Below are 19,271 nucleotides of genomic sequence, written 5' to 3' on the forward strand. Positions count from 1 at the left end.
AATAAAAAGGAAAGCAGAAAATTAAAAAAAGAACAAATGAAAAACGTGTTAAGAGTAAAGACAAATGATAAGATGTTAATTTTTAACCTAATCATATCTGCAACAATACACTTTCTGATGTACTGACGGTGAGCAGGGTTTAATCCCATCCCTGGTGAATGGTCCCAGGGGATTTAATGGAGGCTTATTCTCTGTGGAATCTCTGCCAATGCATTTTGAGTTTTTATACTCATCTAAGGCTATAACTCTTTATGGGAGAAGAAAGCCTCATCTTTCTCCAAACGAGCGACTGGTGAATTCCAACTGCTGACCTTGCAGTTAATAGCCCAACACATAACCCATTATGCCACCAGAAGAGAGATTTGTCTCTGGGTGCCTTCCAATGCAAGCAGTACAATTATGCAAGGAGGATATTTTTTTCTGTACTGGAGCCAGGTCAAGTCAGAACCAGTGTGTCCATGGTTTGCAGCGAAGTCAGAGGAAGAAGAGGGTAGACTGTCTATAACTTCTCATAGCCCAGGGAAATGCTAGGCCTGGAAGGGGGCATGCTGGCTCAACCATATTCAGAAAAACTGCACACTAACCTCCCCGGCTCAAATAATTACAAGCACCATGTCTCTGAATATCACCTAAAAGCAAAATAGTGAAAGCACCATTTCCATTTCATAATAATTTTACTAAAAGTAAAGTTCTATTCAGTGATGTGAAGAAGCTGGGAAAATTATCTTTTCATTTCTTTCTTTTTCTTTCCCTCCCTTTCCCCTTCTTCTCCACAGAACTGAGAGGCAGAAGGAATAAAGGCATCATGGCACCAGCTGGAGGACACCGTGGGGTCAGGGTCACCATTTAACTTATGCTTCTCCAGTTTGGAGGGGCAACTGGATGTCCTCATTTGTGAATTTGCTTATTAATCTTTTTGAGTTAAAAAGGTCATGGTAAAAAAGGATTGTTGGTGTTTTTGTTAGGAACCTTCTAGTCCAGTCCAACTCATAGTGACTCAATGCATCAGTGCAGAGCTCTCTAGACCAATGGTTCTCAACCTGTGGGACCCTTGCACAGGGTGACTGTAACAAAATTACAGTTATGAAGCAGCAATGAGAATATTTTTATGGTTGTGGAGGTCACCACAACATGAGGAACTGTATGAAAGGGTTGTGGCATTAGGAAGTTTGAGAACCACTGCTCTAGGTTTTTCTATGCTGTAATCTTTACAAGAATGAGTTGCCTGGTTTTTCTTCCAAGAACAGAGCCACTGGTGGGTTCAAACCTTCAACCTTTTGGATAGCAGCTGAGCATTTAACTATTGTGCCTCCAGGGCTCTTTGATAAACTCTATTAGAGGGTCTTAACCATTGCAACCCCATGGATCCTTTTGGCATTTAGGAAAGGCTATGGAACACCTGCCCACTACCCAGAATAATATTTCCAAATACCTCCAATGAAATACAGAATCACAAAGGCACAAATTGTATTGAAATGCAGTGATAAAAATAAAAGACATTGGATTTGTGGCAAATATACATGTTAATAAATACATTAAATATGATCTGATGGTGGGTCTAATAAACCAAACCCACACCATTGAGTTGATCCTGACTCACTGTGACCCTATATAAAATTCCTCAGGCTAAATCTTGACAGGAGCAGATCGTCTCACCTTCCTCTCAGAGAACAACTGGTGCCTTTGAACTGCCAACCTTGAGGTTACCTGCCCAATGGCTCACCCACAGCGTCACCGTGAGTTCTAATGATGAGCATGAACTGTACTCAATGATGGCTGCAACGACTAGCATGGGGTGTGAAAGCATGTAGAATTTCTCTCGGTGGTAATCGCATGGCTATTCAGAACACAGCTGTGGACATGCTAAACTGCCCTGGGAGCTTAGGGAAACTAACTCAACCAGGATTGCCCTCATCCAATTTGACATTGCTCCCCAGCCTGCTGGGGCTCTGTGGCTCAGTGTTAGGGTCCCTTGTCTAGATACCAGGGCTGGCATGGAGAAAGTCATTCCTCTGCAGCCTTCTAGTGTGTGGGGGAAGATATTAGTGTTAAGCATTGGCAGGAAATTGCTGGATTTTCCTGGCAGCCACATTCTTAATAACCATTTACTGGATACATATTATATTCTGAGGGTAAATTGGTGGTTCAGTTTTAGAATTCTCCTTTTCCATGTGGGAGATCTGGGTTTGAGTCCAAGACAATGAAACTCATGTGCATCCAACACTCATTTGTCAGGGAGATGCTTGGTTATTGCTGAGGTACTGAACTGATTCTGTGTTGCTATGAAACTGAAATGGGGAAGCTTGGTTGGGTGCGGCTATGAGACTGAACCTGATTCTGTGATGTGTCCAGACTAAGATGAGCGATGAAGAAGAGCCTGGCATTCTACTTCTGAAAACCAGTTAACGAAAACCCCTGTGAATCACAATCTGATGCACAACCAAAGAGATGGTGCAGGACCAGGGAGAATATTGCCCATGGAGTCACTGGGACCTGGTTGTCACAGTGAGTTGGACTGGAGGCTGACTCAACAGCAGCTAACAACCATTGTGTTCCAGGCACTTGATTTGCTTTAAAAATCTAGCTCAGCCTTCTGGTACAGGGAAGTGATTAATCATGCCTACTTTATAGCACACCGTGAACCCTGATCAATGTCAGGCCCTGCTTGTGTTTTGTCCCTCCTTTTCCACATTCACATCACTTCCATTCCCCTCTTCAGATTAATACGCCCTGCTGGGTGCTTGGTGTGTGTGTGTCCTTATAGGCATACAGCCATGTGCACTAGACCATGCTGCCATGTGCACTAGACCATGCTGCTTGGTGAATGGGCTTTCAGCTTCCATGAATGGTACTGCAATATAAATCTCATTCAGTTTCTGACCTTTTCAACTCCTTGCAATGTCATTAAGAGTTATTGCCATGCTGCATATCAATTGCATGTGCTGCTGCGTGCCACTTGGTCATGAGCAATCATCATCTTTCTTTTGTTTCCTTCTTCAGTTGTCTGTTGATTGGCATCCAATTCGGCTCCAACTCTTCTCTACTGCAGGTATCAGTGTGGTGACCATTCTTGTAAAAATGCCCCAAGGGCCCTGTGAATTGGATAAATAGCTTGGCCTATATACCCAGGAATTACGTGTTGGGCTGCTAACCCCAAGGTGAGCAGTTCCAACCCACCAGCTATTCCATGGAACAAAGAGAGGCTGTCTGCTGTCGTAAGAATTTAGTTTTGTAAACCTAAAGCAGCAATTCTACTGTGCCTTGTAGGGTTGCTAATGAGGAAGAATCAACTGGGGTTTTGTTTGTTTTTCTACATCCAGGAGAGAGCTTTGATGGGGGAGATATTAAGTGCTTGGCAGCTAACCCAAAGGTCAGTAGTTTGAAGCCGTCTTCCACACACTGTGGGATAAAGGCACGGCTGTCTTCTTCCCAATAGAAGCCTTGAAAACATCATGGGACCATTCAGCTTTGTTTGATAGGGTCACGAGGAATGAAAGTCATCTCAGTGACTGCGCTTCTTTGGTTGTACACACAGGAGGGGCTCACTAGGTCCTAGGGTCCATTCAATGGACTTCCACTAAGCTCTGCCAGAATGCTGTGCAGCAAACCTGCATTATTAGCAGTGTTTCTCTGCTTTCCCCGGATCTCCAATGACACTTGGTATGTTTGTCTTTTTAACTGTTGCCCGTTTGATGGTTTTAAAAGGCCAAGCACAATAAACTCATCTATCCCAGGCACTTTATGGTTCTGTAGCAGACTCTAAGGGTTGCCATGCCACATTCCTTTGACCCATCTCTGACACCATTCTCACTGCATTCCAGTCAATACCGACTCATAGCGATCCTGTGGTTGGGCGCCCAGCCCTAAGGCCTAGGGAGGCCCAGGCCTGGGGCACTCCAGCCCATATGCTTAGGGAGCCCCAGGCCTGGGGCACCCCAGCTCTTAGGCTTAGAGAGCCCCAGGCCTGGGGCGCCCTAGCCCTTAGGCTTTGGGAGCCCAAGGCCTGACGCGCCCAGCTCTTCGGCTTAGGGAGCCTCAGGCCTGGGGCGTCCCAGCCCTTAGGATTAGGGAGCCCCAGGCCTGGGGGCACCCAGCCATTCGTATTAGGGAGCCCCAGGCCTGGGGCGCCCCAGCCCTTAGGCGTAGGGAGCCCCTGGCCTGGGGCGCCCCAGACATTAGGCTTATGGCGAGCCAGGCCTAGGGCGCCCCAGCCCTTAGGCTTTGGGAGTCCCAGGCCTTGGGCGCCCCAGCTCTTAGGCTTTGGGAGCCCCAGGCCTGGTACGCCCCAGCCCTTAGGCTTAGGGAGCCCCTGGCCTGGGGCGCCCCAGCCCTAGGGCTTTGGGAGCCCCAGGCCTGCGGCGCCCCAGCCCTTAGGTTTTGGGAGCCCCAGGGCTGGTACGGCCCAACCCTTAGGCTTAGGGAGCCCTTGGCCTGGGGCGCCCCAGCCCTTAGGCTTTGGGAGCCCCAGGCCTGGGGTGCCCCCGCCCTTAGGCTTTGGGAGCCCCAGGCCTGGGGTGCCCCCGCCCTTAGGCTTTGGGAGTCCCAGGCCTGGGGTGCCCCAGCCCTTAGGCATTGGGAGCCCCAGGCCTGGTACGCCCCAGCCCTTAGGCTTAGGGAGCCCCTGGCCTCGGGCGCCCAAGCCCTTAGGTTTTGGGAGCCCCAGGCCTGGGGCGCCCCCGCCCTTAGGCTTTGGGAGCCCCAGGCCTGGGGCGCCCCCGCCCTTAGGCTTTGGGAGCCCCAGGCCTGGGGCGCCCCAGCCCTTAGGCATTTGGAGCCCCAGGCCTGGTACGCCCCAGCCCTTAGGCTTAGGGAGCCCCTGGCCTGGGGCGCCCGAGCCCTTAGGCTTTGGGAGCCCCAGGCCTGGTATGGCCCAGCCCTTAGGCTTAGGGAGCCCCTGGCCTGGGGCGCCCCAGCCCTTACGCTTTGGGAGCCCCAGGCCTGGGGCGCCCCGCCCTTAGGCTTTGGAAGCCCCAGGCCTGGGGCGCTCCCGCCCTTAGGCTTTGGGAGCCGCAGGCCTGGGGGCGCCCGCCCTTAGGCTTTGTGAGCCCCAGGCCTGGTGCGCCCCCGCCCTTAGGATTTGGGAGCCCCAGGCCTGGGGTTCCCCAGCCCTTAGACTTTGGGAGTCCCAGGCCTGAGGCGCCCCAGCCCTTAGGCTTTGGGATCGCCAAGCCTGGGGGCCCCCGCCCTTAGGCTTTGGGAGCCCCAGGCCTGGGGCGCCCCAGCCCTTAGGCTTTGGGAGTCCCAGGCCTGGGGCGCCCCAGCCCTTAGGCATTGGGAGCCCCTGGCCTGGTAGGCCCCAGCCCTTAGGCTTAGGGAGCCCCTGGCCTGGGGCGCACCAGGCCTTAGGCTTTGGGAGCCCCAGGCCTGGTACGCCCCAGCCCTTAGGCTTAGGGAGCCCCTGGCCTGGGGCGCCCCAGCCCTAGGGCTTTGGGAGCCCCAGGCCTGCGGCGCCCCAGCCCTTAGGTTTTGGGAGCCCCAGGGCTGGTACGGCCCAACCCTTAGGCTTAGGGAGCCCTTGGCCTGGGGCGCCCCAGCCCTTAGGCTTTGGGAGCCCCAGGCCTGGGGTGCCCCCGCCCTTAGGCTTTGGGAGCCCCAGGCCTGGGGTGCCCCCGCCCTTAGGCTTTGGGAGTCCCAGGCCTGGGGTGCCCCAGCCCTTAGGCATTGGGAGCCCCAGGCCTGGTACGCCCCAGCCCTTAGGCTTAGGGAGCCCCTGGCCTCGGGCGCCCAAGCCCTTAGGTTTTGGGAGCCCCAGGCCTGGGGCGCCCCCGCCCTTAGGCTTTGGGAGCCCCAGGCCTGGGGCGCCCCCGCCCTTAGGCTTTGGGAGCCCCAGGCCTGGGGCGCCCCAGCCCTTAGGCATTGGGAGCCCCAGGCCTGGTACGCCCCAGCCCTTAGGCTTAGGGAGCCCCTGGCCTGGGGCGCCCGAGCCCTTAGGCTTTGGGAGCCCCAGGCCTGGTATGGCCCAGCCCTTAGGCTTAGGGAGCCCCTGGCCTGGGGCGCCCCAGCCCTTACGCTTTGGGAGCCCCAGGCCTGGGGCGCCCCGCCCTTAGGCTTTGGAAGCCCCAGGCCTGGGGCGCTCCCGCCCTTAGGCTTTGGGAGCCCCAGGCCTGGGGGCGCCCGCCCTTAGGCTTTGTGAGCCCCAGGCCTGGTGCGCCCCCGCCCTTAGGATTTGGGAGCCCCAGGCCTGGGGTTCCCCAGCCCTTAGACTTTGGGAGTCCCAGGCCTGAGGCGCCCCAGCCCTTAGGCTTTGGGATCGCCAAGCCTGGGGGCCCCCGCCCTTAGGCTTTGGGAGCCCCAGGCCTGGGGCGCCCCAGCCCTTAGGCTTTGGGAGTCCCAGGCCTGGGGCGCCCCAGCCCTTAGGCATTGGGAGCCCCTGGCCTGGTACGCCCCAGCCCTTAGGCTTAGGGAGCCCCTGGCCTGGGGCGCACCAGGCCTTAGGCTTTGGGAGCCCCAGGCCTGGGGCGCCCCAGCCCTTAGGCTTTGGGAGCCCCAGGCCTGGTACGGCCCAGCCCTTAGGCTTAGGGAGCCCCTGGCCTGGGGCGCCCCAGCCCTTAGGCTTTGGGAGCCCCAGGCCACGGGCGCCCAAGCCGTTAGGCTTTGGGAGTCCCAGGCCTGGGGCGCCCCAGCCCTTAGGCTTTGGGAGCCCCAGGCCTGGTACGCCCCAGCCCTTAGGCTTTGTGAGCCCCAGGACTGGGGCGCCCCAGCCCTTAGGCTTTGGGAGCCTCAGGCCAGGTACGCCCCAGTACTTAGGCTTAGAGAGCCCCTGGCGCGGGGCGCCCCAGGCTTTAGGCTTTGGGAGCACCAGTCCTGGAGCGCCCCAGGCCTTAGGCTTTGGGAGCCCCAGGCCTGGGACGCCCCAGCCCTTAGGTTTGCGCCCCAGGCTGGGACGCCCCAGCCCATAGGTTTTGGGAGCCCCAGGCCTGGGGCGCCCAGCCCTTAGGCTTTGGGAGCCCCAGGCTTGGGGCGCCCCAACTCTTAAGCTTTGGGAGCCACAGGCCTGGGGCGCCCCAGCCCTTAGGTTAGGGAGCCCCAGGCCTGGATGGACCCAGCTCTTCGGCTTAGGGAGCCCCAGGCCTGGGGCGTCCCTGCCCTTAGGCTTAGGGAGCGCCTGGCTCGGGGCGCCACAGCCCTTAGGCTTAGGGAGCGTATGGCCTGGGACGCCCCAGCCCTTCGGCTTAGTGCGCGACAGACCTGGGGCGCCCCAGCCCTCAGGCTTTGAGAGCCCCAGGCCTGGTGCACCCCAGCCCTTAGGCTTGGGGAGTCCCAGGCCTGGGGCGCCCAAGCCTTTAGGCTTTGGGAGCCCAAGGCCAGGTACGCCCAGGCCTCAGGATTAGGGAGCCCCTGGCCTGGGGCGCCCCGGCCCTTAGGCTTTGGGAGCCCCAGGCCTACGGCGCCGCAGCCCTTAGGCTTTGGGAGCCCCAGGCCTGGGGTGCCTCCGCCCTTAGGCTTACGGAGCCCCAGGCCTGGGGAGCCACAGCCCTTAGGCATTGGGCGCCACAGACCTAGGGCGCCCCAGCCCTTCGTCTTAGGGAGCCCCTGGCCAGGGGCGCCCCAGCCCTTAGGCTTTGGGAACCCCAGGCCGGGGGCGCGCCAGCCGTTAGGCTTTGGGAGCCCAAGCCTGGTGCGACCCAGCCCTTAGGTTTTGGGAGCCAAAGCTTGGGGCGCCCCAGCCCTTAGGCTTTGGATGCCCCAGGCCTGGGGCGCCCCAGCCCTTAGGCTTAGGGAGCCACAGGCCTGGGGCGACACAGCCCTTTGGCTTTGGGAGCCCCAGGCCTGGTACGCCCCAGCCCTTAGGCTTAGGGAGCCCCTGGCCTGGGGCGCCTAAGCCCTTAGGCTTTAGGAGCCCCAGGGCTGGGGCGCACAGCTCTTCGGCTTAGGTAGCCCCAGGCCTGGCGCGTCACAGCCCTTAGGCTTAGGGAGCCCCAGCCTGGGACGCCCCAGCCCTTAGGCTTTGGGAGCCCCAGGTCTGGGGCGCCCCAGCCCTTAGGCTTTGGGAGCCCCAGGCCTGGGGCGCCCAGCTCTTCGGCTTAGGGAGCCTCAGGCCTGGGGCGTCCCAGCCCTTAGGATTAGGGAGCCCCAGGCCTGGTATGCCCCAGCCCTTAGGCTTAGGGAGCCCCTGGCCTGGGGCGCCCCAGCCCTTAGGCTTTGGGAGCCCCAGACCTGGGGAGCCCCAGCCCTTAGGCTTTGGGAGCCCCAGGCCTGGGGGGCCCCAGCCCTTAGGCTTTGGGAGCCTCAGGCCTGGGGCGCCCCCACCCTTAGGCTTTGGGAGCCCCAGGCCTGGGGGCCCCCCGCCCTTAGGCTTTGGGAGGCCCAGGCCTTGGGCGCCCCAGCCCTTAGGCTTTGGGAGCCCCAGGACTGGGGCGCCCAGCCCTTAAGTTTAGGGAGCGCCAGGCCAGAGTCGACCCAGCCCTTAGGCTTAGAGAGCCCCAGACCTGGGGCGCCCCAGCAATTAGGCTTTGGGAGCCACAGGCCTGGTGCACCCAGCCCTTACATTTTGGGAGCCCCAGTCCTGGCGCGCCCCAGCCTTAGGCTTTGGGAGCCCCAGACCTGGGGCGACCCAGCCCTTAGGCTTTAAGGAGTCGCAGGCCTGGCGCACCCCAGCCCTTAGGCTTTGGGGGCCCCAGACCTGGGGCGCCCCAGCCCTTAGGCTTTGTGAGCCGCAGGCCTGGGGCGCCCCAGCTCTTAGGCTTTGGAAGCCCCAGGCCTGGAGCGCCCCAGCCCGTAGGCTTAGGGAGCCCCAGGCCTGGGGTGCCCCAGCCCTTAGGCTTAGGGAGCCCCAGGCCTGGGGCGCCACAGCCCTCAGGCTTATGGAGCCCCAGGCCTGTGACGCCCCAGCCCTTAGGTTTGGGAGCCCCAGGTCTGGGGCGCCCACACACTTAGGCTTAGGGAGACCCCAGGCCTGGGCCACACCAGCCCTTAGTCTTAGGGTGCCCCAGGCCTGAGGCTCCCCAACCCTTAGCCTTAGGGAGCCCAAGGCCTAGGTCGCCCCAGTCCTTAGGCTTAGAGAGCCCCAGACCTGGGGCGCCCTAGCAATTAGGCTTAGGGAGTCCCATGCCTGGAGCGCCCCAGCTCTTAGGCTTAGGGTGCCCCATGCCTGGGACGCCCCAACCATTAGGCTTTGGGAGCCCCAGGCCTGGGGCGACCCGGCCCTTAGGTTTTGGGAGCCCCAGGCCTGGATCGCCCCAGACCTTAGGCTTAGGGAGCCCTGGACTGGTGAGCCCCAGCTCACAGACTTAGGGAGATCCTGGACTGGGGCGCCCCAGCCCTTAGGATTTGGGAGCCCCAGGCCTGGGGCGCTCTAGCCCTTAAGCTTTGGGAGCCTCAGCCTTAGGCTTTGGGATTCCCAGGCCTGGGGCGCCCAAGCCCTTAGGTTTGGGGTGCCCCAGGCCTGGGGAGCCCCAGCCCTTAGGCTTTGGAACCCCAGGCCTGGGGCGCCCCAGCCCTTAGGCTTAAAAGACCCAGGCCTGGGCGCGCCAGCACTTAGGATTAGGGAGCCCCAGGCCTGGGTCGCCCTAGCCCTTAGGCTTAGGGAGCCCCAGGCCTGGGGCGCGCCAGCACATAGGCTTTGGGAGCCCCAGGCCTGGGGCGCCCTAGCCCTTAGGCTTAGAGAGCCCCAGGCCTGGGGCGCCCCAGCCCTTAGGCTTTGGGAGCCCCAGTCCTGGGGCGCCTCAGCCCTTAGGACTTGGGAGAAACAAGCCTGCGACGCCCCAACCCTTAAGCTTTTGGAGCCCCAGGCCTGGGGCACCCCAGCCTTGGGCTTAGGGAGCCCCAGGCCTGGGGCGCCTCAGCCCTTAGGCTTTGGGAGCCCCAGGCCTGGGACGCCCCAGCCCTTCGGCTTAGGGAACTCCAAGCCTGGGGCGCTCCCACACTTAGGCTTTGGGAGCCACAGGCCTGGTACACCCAGCCTTAGGCTTAGGGAGCCCCAGGCCTGGACGCCCCAGCCTTAGGCTTAGGGCGCCCCAGGCCTGGGGCGCCCCAGCCCTTAGGCTTTGGGAGCGCAAGGCCTGTGACGCCCCAGCCCTTAATTTGGGAGCCCCAGGCCTGGAGCGCCCCAGCCCTTAAGTTTTGGGAGCCCCAGTCCTGGCTCGCCCCAGCCTTAGGCTTTGGGAGCCACAGGCCTGGGGTGCCCCAGCCCTTAGGATTTGGGTGCGCAAGGCCTGTGACACCCCAGCCCTTAATTTGGGAGCCCCAGGCCTGGAGCGCCCCAGCCCTTAAGTTTTGGGAGCCCCAGTCCTGGCGCGCCCCAGCCTTAGGCTTTGGGAGCCACAGGCCTGGGGCGCCCCAGGCCATTATTTGGGAGCCCCAGGCCTGGAGCGCCCCAGCCCTTAAGTTTTGGGAGCCCCAGTCCTGGCGCGCCCCAGCCTTAGGCTTTGGGAGCCCCAGACCTGGGGCGACCCAGCCCTTAGGCTTTAAGGAATCGCAGGCCTGGCGCACCCCAGCCTTTAGGATTTGGGGGCCCCAGACCTGGGGCGCCCCAGCCCTTAGGCTTTGGGAGCCACAGGCCTGAGGCTCCCCAACCCTTAGCCTTAGGGAGCCCAAGGCCTAGGTCGCCCCAGTCCTTAGGCTTAGAGAGCCCCAGACCTGGGGCGCCCTAGCAATTAGGCTTAGGGAGCCCCATGCCTGGAATGCCCCAACCCTTAGGCTTAGGGTGCCCCAGGCCTGGGACGCCCCAGCCCTTAGGCTTAGGGAGTCTCAGGCCTGGGGCGCCCCAGCCCTTAGGCTTTGGGAGCCCCAGGCCTGGGACGCCTCAGCCATTGGGCTTTGGGAGCCCCAGGCCTGGGGCGCCAAAGCCCTGCAGCTTAGGGAGCCCCAGCTCTGGAGGGCCCCAGCCCTTAGAATTTGGGAGCCCCAGGCCTGGGGCATCCCAGCCCTCAGGATTTGGGAGCCCCAGGCCTGGGGTGCCCCAACCCTTAGGCTTTGGGAGCCCCAGGACTGGTGAGCCCCAGCTCATAGACTTAGGGAGATCCTGGCCTGGGGCGCCCCAGCCCTTAATTTGGGAGCCCCAGGCCTGGAGCGCCCCAGCCCTTAAGTTTTGGGAGCCCCAGTCCTGGCTCGCCCCAGCCTTAGGCTTTGGGAGCCACAGGCCTGGGGTGCCCCAGCCCTTAGGATTTGGGTGCGCAAGGCCTGTGACGCCCCAGCCCTTAATTTGGGAGCCCCAGGCCTGGAGCGCCCCAGCCCTTAAGTTTTGGGAGCCCCAGTCCTGGCGCGCCCCAGCCTTAGGCTTTGGGAGCCACAGGCCTGGGGCGCCCCAGGCCTTTATTTGGGAGCCCCAGGCCTGGAGCGCCCCAGCCCTTAAGTTTTGGGAGCCCCAGTCCTGGCGCGCCCCAGCCTTAGGCTTTGGGAGCCCCAGACCTGGGGCGACCCAGCCCTTAGGCTTTAAGGAATCGCAGGCCTGGCGCACCCCAGCCTTTAGGATTTGGGGGCCCCAGACCTGGGGCGCCCCAGCCCTTAGGCTTTGGGAGCCACAGGCCTGAGGCTCCCCAACCCTTAGCCTTAGGGAGCCCAAGGCCTAGGTCGCCCCAGTCCTTAGGCTTAGAGAGCCCCAGACCTGGGGCGCCCTAGCAATTAGGCTTAGGGAGCCCCATGCCTGGAATGCCCCAACCCTTAGGCTTAGGGTGCCCCAGGCCTGGGACGCCCCAGCCCTTAGGCTTAGGGAGTCTCAGGCCTGGGGCGCCCCAGCCCTTAGGCTTTGGGAGCCCCAGGCCTGGGACGCCTCAGCCATTGGGCTTTGGGAGCCCCAGGCCTGGGGCGCCAAAGCCCTGCAGCTTAGGGAGCCCCAGCTCTGGAGGGCCCCAGCCCTTAGAATTTGGGAGCCCCAGGCCTGGGGCATCCCAGCCCTCAGGATTTGGGAGCCCCAGGCCTGGGGTGCCCCAACCCTTAGGCTTTGGGAGCCCCAGGACTGGTGAGCCCCAGCTCATAGACTTAGGGAGATCCTGGCCTGGGGCGCCCCAGCCCTTAGGATTTGGGATTCCCAGGCCTTGGGCGCCCAAGCCCTTAGGTTTTGGGAGCCCCAGGCCTGGGGAGCCCCAGCCCTAAGGCTTTGGAACCCCAGGCCTGGGGCGCCCCAGCCCTTAGGCTTAAAAGACTCAGGCCTGGGCGCGCCAGCCCTTAGGATTAGGGAGCCCCAGGCCTGGGTCGCCCTAGCCCTTAGGCTTAGGAAGCCCCAGGCCTGGGGCGCGCCAGCACATAGGCTTTGGGAGCCCCAGGCCTGGGGCGCCCTAGCCCTTATGCTTAGAGAGCCCCAGGACTGGGGCGACCCAGCCCTTAGGCTTTGGGAGCCCCAGTCCTGGGGCGCCTCAGCCCTTAGGACTTGGGAGCCCCAGTCCTGGGGCGCCTCAGCCCTTAGGACTTGGGAGAACCAAGCCTGCGATGCCTCAACCTTTAAGCTTTTGGAGCCCCAGGCCTGGGGCACCCCAGCCTTAGGCTTAGGGAGCCCCAGGCCTGGGGCGCCCCAGCCCTTAGGCTTTGGGAGCCCCAGGCCTGGGACCCCCCAGCCCTTCGGCTTAGGGAACTCCAAGCCTGGGGCGCTCCCACACTTAGGCTTTGGGAGCCACAGGCCTGGTACACCCAGCCTTAGGCTTAGGGAGCCCCAGGCCAGGAGCGCCCCAGCCTTAGGCTTAGGGAGCCCCAGGCCTGGGGCGCCCCAGCCCTTAGGCTTTGGGAGCGCAAGGCCTGTGACGCCCCAGCCCTTAATTTGGGAGCCCCAGGCCTGGGGCGCCCCAGCCCTTAAGTTTTGGGAGCCCCAGTCCTGCTGCGCCCCAGCCTTAGGCTTTGGGAGCCCCAGACCTGGGGCGACCCAGCCCTTAGGCTTTAAGGAGTCGCAGGCCTGGCGCACCCCAGCCCTTAGGCTTTGGGGTACCCAGACCTGGGGCGCCCCAGCCCTTAGGCTTTGGGAGCCGCAGGCCTGGGGCGCCCCAGCTCTTAGGCTTTGGAAGCCCCAGGCCTGGAGCGCCCCAGCCCGTAAGCTTAGGGAGCCCCAGGCCTGGGGTGCCCCAGCCCTTAGGCTTAGGGAGCCCCAGGCCTGGGGCACCACAGCCCTCAGGCTTATGGAGCCCCAGGCCTGTGACGCCACAGCCCTTAGGTTTTGCGAGCCCCAGGTCTGGGGCGCCCACACACTTAGGCTTAGGGAGACCCCAGGCCTGGGCCACACCAGCCCTTAGGCTTAGGGAGCCCCAGGCCTGAGGCTCCCCAACCCTTAGCCTTAGGGAGCCCAAGGCCTAGGTCGCCCCAGTCCTTAGGCTTAGAGAGCCCCAGACCTGGGGCGCCCTAGCAATTAGGCTTAGGGAGCCCCATGCCTGGAGCGCCCCAGCCCTTAGGCTTATGGTGCCCCAGGCCTGGGATGCCCCAACCCTTAGGCTAAGGGAGTCTCAGGCCTGGGGCTCCCCAGCGCTTAGGCTTTGGGAGCCCCAGGCCTGGGACGCATCAGCCATTGGTCTTTGGGAGCCCCAGGCCTGGGGCGCCCCAACCCTGCAGCTTAGGTAGCCCCAGCCCTGGAGGGCCCCAGCCCTTTGAATTTGGGAGCCCCAGGCCTGGGGCATCCCAGCCCTTAGGCTTTGGGAATTCCAAGTCTGGGGCGCACCCACACTTAGGCTTAGGGAGCCCCTGGTCTGGGGCGCCCAGGCACTTAGGCTTAGGTAGCCCCAGGCCTCTGGTGCCCCAGCACTTAGTCTTAGGGAGCCCCTGGCCTCAGGCGCCCCAGCCCTTAGGCGTAGGGTGCCCCAGGCCTGGGACGCCTCAGCCATTGGGCTTTGGGAGCCCCAGGCCTGGGCGCCGAAGCCCTGCAACTTAGGGAGCCCCAGCTCTGGAGGGCCCCAGCCCTTAGAATTTGGGAGCCCCAGGCCTGGGGCATCCCAGCCCTCAGGATTTGGGAGACCCAGGCCTGGGGCGACCCTGCCCTTAGGTTTTGGGAGCCCCAGGCCTGGGGTGCCCCAGACCTTAGGCTTAGGGAGCCCCAGGACTGGTGAGCCCCAGCTCATAGACTTAGGGAGATCCTGGCCTGGGGCGCCCCAGCCCTTAGGATTTGGGATTCCCAGGCCTGGGGCGCCCAAGCCCTTAGGTTTTGGGAGCCCCAGGCCTGGGGAGCCCCAGCCCTTAGGCTTTGGAACCCCAGGCCTGGGGCGCCCCAGCCCTTAGGCTTAAAAGACTCAGGCCTGGGCGCGCCAGCCCTTAGGATTAGGGAGCCCCAGGCCTGGGTCGCCCTAGCCCTTAGGCTTAGGGAGCCCCAGGCCTGGGGCGCCCCAGCCCTTAGGCTTTGGGAGCCCCAGGCCTGGGATGCCCCAGCCCTTCGGCTTAGGGAACTCCAAGCCTGGGGCGCTCCCACACTTAGGCGTTGGGAGCCACAGGCCTGGTGCACCCAGCCTTAGGCTTAGGGAGCCCCAGGCCAGGAGCGCCCCAGCCTTAGGCTTAGGGAGCCCCAGGCCTGGGGCGCCCCAGCCCTTAGGCTTTGGGAGCGCAAGGCCTGTGATGCCCCAGCCCTTAATTTGGGAGCGCCAGGCCTGGGGCGCCCCAGCCCTTAAGTTTTGGGAGCCCCAGTCCTGCTGCGCCCCAGCCTTAGGCTTTGGGAGCCCCAGACCTGGGGCGACCCAGCCCTTAGGCTTTAAGGAGTCGCAGGCCTGGCGCACCCCAGCCCTTAGGCTTTGGGGTACCCAGACCTGGGGCGCCCCAGCCCTTAGGCTTTGGGAGCCGCAGGCCTGGGGCACCCCAGCTCTTAGGCTTTGGAAGCCCCAGGCCTGGAGCGCCCCAGCCCGTAGGCTTAGGGAGCCCCAGGCCTGGGGTGCCCCAGCCCTTAGGCTTAGGGAGCCCCAGGCCTGGGGCGCCACAGCCCTCAGGCTTATGGAGCCCCAGGCCTGTGACGCCACAGCCCTTAGGTTTTGCGAGCCCCAGTTCTGGGGCGCCCACACACTTAGGCTTAGGGAGACCCCAGGCCTGGGCCACACCAGCCCTTAGGCTTAGGGAGCCCCAGGCCTGAGGCTCCCCAACCCTTGGCCTTAGGGAGCCCAAGGCCTAGGTCGCCCCAGTCCTTAGGCTTAGAGAGCCCCAGACCTGGGGCGCCCTAGCAATTAGGCTTAGGGAGCCCCATGCCTGGAGCGCCCCAGCCCTTAGGCTTAGGGTGCCCCAGGCCTGGGATGCCCCAACCCTTAGGCTTTGGGAGCCCCAGGCCTGGGACACATCAGCCATTGGTCTTTGGGAGCCCCAGGCCTGGGGCGCCCCAACCCTGCAGCTTAGGGAGCCCCAGCCCTGGAGGGCCCCAGCCCTTTGAATTTGGGAGCCCCAGGCCTGGGGCATCCCAGCCCTTAGGCTTTGGGAATTCCAAGTCTGGGGCGCACCCACACTTAGGCTTAGGGAGCCCCTGGTCTGGGGCGCCCAGGCACTTAGGCTTAGGTAGCCCCAGGCCTCTGGTGCCCCAGCACTTAGTCTTAGGGAGCCCCAGGCCTCAGGCGCCCCAGACCTTAGGCGTAGGGAGCCCCAGGCCTGGGCGCCCCAGCCATTAGGCTTTGGGAGCCCCAGGCAGGGGCGCCCCAGCCCTCAGGCTTTAGGAAACCCAGGCCTGGGGCGCCCCAGCATTTAGGCTTGGGGAGCCCCAGGCCTGGGATGCCACAGTCCTTAGGCTTTTGGAGCCCCAGGCCTGGGGTGCCCCAGCCCTCAGGCTTAGGGAGCTCCAGGCCTTGGATGCCTCAGTCCTTGGGCTTTGGGAGCCCCAGGACTAGGACTCCCAGCCCTTCGGCTTAGGGAGCTCGAAGTCTGGGGCGCGCCCACACTTAGGATTAGGGAGCCACTCTCCTGGGGCGACCCACCACTTAAGATTAGGGTGCCCAGGCCTGGGGCGCCCCAGTCATTGGGCTTTGGAAGTCCAAGGCCTTGGGCGCCGAAGCCCTTGGGGTTAGAGAGCCTCAGGCCTGGGGCGCCCCAGCCCTTAGGCTTTGGGAGCCCCAAGCCTGGGATGCCCCAGCCTTTGGGCTTAGAGAGCCCCAGGCCTGGGGCGACCCAGCCATTAGGCTTACGGAGCCCCAGGCCTGAGGCGCCCCAGCCCATTGGTTTTGGGAGACCCCGGCCTGGGGTGCCCCAGCCTTTAGGCTTAGGTAGCCCCAGAACTGGGGCGCCCCAGCCCTTAGGCTTTGGAACCCCAGTCCTGGGGCGCCCCATCCCTTAGGATTTGGGAGAACCAGGTCTGCGGCGCCCAAACCCTTACGCTTAGCGAGCCCCAGGTCTGGGGCGCACCAGCCTTACGCTTAGGAAGCCCCAGGCCTGGGGCGCCCCATCCTTTAGTCTTTGGGAGCTCAAGGCCTGTGGCGCCCCAGCCCTTAGGCTTAGGGAGTCCCAGGCCTGGGGCGCCACAGCCCTTAGGCTTAGGGAGCCCCAGGCCTGGGGTGCCCCAGCCTTTAGGCTTAGGTAGCCCCAGGCCTGGGGCGCCCCAGCCCTTAGACTTAGGGAGCCCCAGGCCTGGGGCGCCCCAGCCCTTAGTCTTAGGGAGCCCCATGCCTGGGTCGCGCCAGCCCTTAGGGTTTGGGAGCCCCAGACATGGGGCGGTCCAGCATTTAGTCTTTGGGAGCGCCAGGCCTATGGCGCCCAGCACTTAGGATTTGGGAGAACCAGGTCTGCGGCGCCAAACCCTTACGCTTTGGAAGCCCCAGGCCTGGGGCGCACCAGCCTTACGCTTAGGAAGCCCCAGGCCTGGGGCACCCCATCCCTTAGTCTTTGGGAGCGCAAGGCCTGTGGCGCCCCAGCCCTTAGGATTTGGGAGCCCTAGGCCTGGGGCGCCACAGCTCTTAAGCTTTGGGAGCCCCAGGCCTGTGGCGCAGCAGCTCTTAGGCTTTGGGAGCCCTAGGCCTGGGGGGCCCCAGCCCTTAGGTTTAGGGAGCCCCCGGCCGGGGGCGCCACAGCCCTTAGGCTTAGGGAGCCCCAGGCCTGGGGCGCCCCAGCACTTAGTCTTAGGGAGCCCCATGCCTGGGTCGCCCCAGCCATTAGGGTTTGGGAGCCCCAGACATGGGGCGGTCCAGCATTTAGTCTTTGGGAGCGCCAGGCCTATGACACCCAGCCCTTAGGATTTGGGAGAACCAGGTCTGCGGCGCCCAAACCCTTACGCTTTGGAAGCCCCAGGCCTGGGGCGCACCAGCCTTACGCTTAGGAAGCCCCAGGCCTGGGGTGCCCCATCCCTTAGTCTTTGGGAGCTCAAGGCCTGTGGCGCCCCAGCCCTTAAGATTAGGGATGCCAGGGCCTGGGGCGCCCCAGTCATTGGGCTTTGGAAGTCCAAGGCCATGGGCGCCGAAGCCCTTGGGGTTAGAGAGCCCCAGGCCTGGGGCGCCCCAGCCCTTAGGCTTTGGGAGCCCCAGGCCTGGGATGCCCCAGCCTTTGGGCTTAGAGAGCCCCAGGCCTGGGGCGACCCAGCCATTAGGCTTAGGGAGCCCCAGGCCTGAGGCGCCCCAGCCCATTTGTTTTGGGAGACCCCGGCCTGGGGTGCCCCAGCCTTTAGGCTTAGGTAGCCCCAGAACTGGGGCGCCCCAGCCCTTAGGCTTTGTAACCCCAGTCCTGGGGTGCCCCATCCCTTAGGATTTGGGAGAACCAGTCTGCGGCGCCCAAACCCTTACGCTTAGCGAGCCCCAGGCCTGGGGCGCACCAGCCTTACGCTTAGGAAGCCCCAGGCCTGGGGCGCCCCATCCCTTAGTCTTTGGGAGCTCAAGGCCTGTGGCACCCCAGCCCTTAGGCTTAGGGAGTCCCAGGCCTGGGGCGCCACAGCCCTTAGGCTTAGGGAGCCCCAGGCCTGGGGCGCCCCAGCCCTTAGACTTAGGGAGCCCCATGCCTGGGGCGCCCCAGCCCTTAGTCTTAGGGAGCCCGATGCCTGGGTCGCGCCAGCCCTTAGGGTTTGGGAGCCCCAGACATGGGGTGGTCCAGCATTTAGTCTTTGGGAGCGCCAGGCCTATGGCGCCCAGCACTTAGGATTTGGGAGAACCAGGTCTGCGGCGCCAAACCCTTACGTTTTGGAAGCCCCAGGCCTGGGGCGCACCAGCCTTACGCTTAGGAAGCCCCAGGCCTGGGGTGCCCCATCCCTTAGTCTTTGGGAGCTCAAGGCCTGTGGCGCCCCAGCCCTTAGGCTTAGGGAGCCCCAGGACTGGGGTGCCCCAGCATTTAGGCTTGGGAGCCCCAGGCCTGGTGCACCCAGCCTTAGTCTTTGGGAGCACCACGCCTGGGGCGCACCAACCCTTAGGCTTAGGGAGCCCCTGGCCTGGAGCGCCCCAGCCCTTAGGCTTAGGGAGCCCCAGTCCTGGGGCGCCCCAGCCCTTAGTCTTAGGGAGCCCCATGCCTGGGGCGCCCCAGCCCTTAGGGTTTGGAAGCCCCAGATTTGGGGCGCCCCAGCATTTAGGCTTTGGGAGCGCCAGGCCTATGGCGCCCAGCCCTTAGGATTTGGGAGAACCAGGTCTGCGGCGCCCAAACAATTATGCTTTGGGAGCCCCACGTGGGGCGCACCAGCCTTAGGCTTAGGAAGCCCCAGGCCTGGGGCACCCCATCCCTTAGTCTTTGGGAGCGCAAGGCCTGTGGCGCCCCAGCCCTTAGGATTTGGGAGCCCTAGGCCTGGGGCGCCACAGCTCTTAAGCTTTGGGAGCCCCAGGCCTGTGGCGCAGCAGCTCTTAGGCTTTGGGAGCCCTAGGCCTGGGGACCCCAGCCCTTAGGTTTAGGGAGCCCCAGGCCGGGGGCGCCACAGCCCTTAGGCTTAGGGAGCCCCAGGCCTGGGACGCCCCAGCACTTAGTCTTATGGAGCCCCATGCCTGGGTCGCCCCAGCCATTAGGGTTTGGGAGCCCCAGACATGGGGCGGTCCAGCATTTAGTCTTTGGGAGCGCCAGGCCTATGGCACCCAGCCCTTAGGATTTGGGAGAACCAGGTCTGCGGCGCCCAAACCCTTACGCTTTGGAAGCCCCAGGCCTGGGGCGCACCAGCCTTACGCTTAGGAAGCCCCAGGCCCGGGGTGCCCCATCCCTTAGTCTTTGGGAGCTCAAGGCCTGTAGCGCCCCAGCCCTTAGGCTTAGGGAGCCTCAGGCCTGGGGCGCCACAGCCCCTAGGCTTTGGGAGCCCCAGGCCTAGGACGCCCCAGCACTTAGGCTTAGGGAACTCCAAGTCTGGGGCGCACCCACACTTAGGCTTAGGGAGCCCCTGGTCTGGGGCGCCCAGGCACTTAGGCTTAGGTAGCCCCAGGATTCTGGTGCCCCAGCACTTAGTCTTAGGGAGCCCCAGGCCTCAGGCGCCCCAGCCCTTAGGCGTAGGGAGCCCCAGGCCTGGCGCC

This window comes from Tenrec ecaudatus, chromosome 12 (assembly GCF_050624435.1).
Source record: "Tenrec ecaudatus isolate mTenEca1 chromosome 12, mTenEca1.hap1, whole genome shotgun sequence".
Lineage (NCBI taxonomy): Eukaryota > Metazoa > Chordata > Mammalia > Afrosoricida > Tenrecidae > Tenrec > Tenrec ecaudatus.